This window comes from Egretta garzetta, unplaced genomic scaffold, assembly GCF_000687185.1.
Source record: "Egretta garzetta isolate BGI_Z169 unplaced genomic scaffold, ASM68718v1 scaffold481, whole genome shotgun sequence".
Classification (NCBI taxonomy): domain Eukaryota; kingdom Metazoa; phylum Chordata; class Aves; order Pelecaniformes; family Ardeidae; genus Egretta; species Egretta garzetta.
In genome coordinates, this window is record NW_009258681.1 from 649,856 (window position 1) to 650,683 (window position 828).

The window sequence follows — 828 nt, forward strand, 5'->3', positions numbered from 1 at the left end:
GCGCGCCCATCGGCAAACGGGTCCCACCAACGCGGGGCAGGAATGATGGACACTGGGCAGGAATGACGGATGCTGGGCAGGAATGACGGATGCTGTGCTGGATGGACGCAAGCGGGGGACGCGCAGCAGGTAACGAGCCAGCGCCGCTGCTCCGTGCTTGGCTCTTGCTGGAGCTGGGCTATTGCGGCCGCATCTGCAGCCCCAGCGCTCCTCGGCAAGGGGCCCCTCCCTGCGAGCAAGAAGCACGTACAGACCGCTGGGAAACTGCGGGCTTTCCGGTCAGATGCTGCGAGGGAGCGCCAGGAAGGCATGAAAATTAAACAAGGGCTACATAGCACCCCAGGAGTGAGAATCGGTTGCCAAACACCAAGAAGTGCCGAGTGCCATCCCACACCACCCGCCCTAGAACTCCCTCAGCCTGACAAACATCGGAAAAAAAACCTCATCGAGCTTTCCCAGCCCCTCAGGACAACAGTGGGGGTCAGTGCCGCCGTCTGCAAGCCCCAACCTCAGCCTCAGAGCAGCGACAGATCTTGTTCCAGCCCCCCAGGAGCCCCTGCTGCGGCACGGCCCCGCTCCGATGGTCCAGAGGCGAGCGCGGCTGCGAGAGATGGCTTCGCTCCCCGGCCACACCAAGTGTCACAAGACCTTTAAGAGTCACAGGCAGCCACGGAATTGTGCCCGGAAAGCCGTTCCCCTGAGGGCAAGGGCTGGCAATGCCCGTGGGGGCGGTGGGACAGACGCCCAGCAGGCAGGCTGGGGAGAGAGGCAGGCAGAGATCAGGCAGGGCTGCAGAGCAGCCAGATGTGCCCCAGCTGTGGGGTCCTA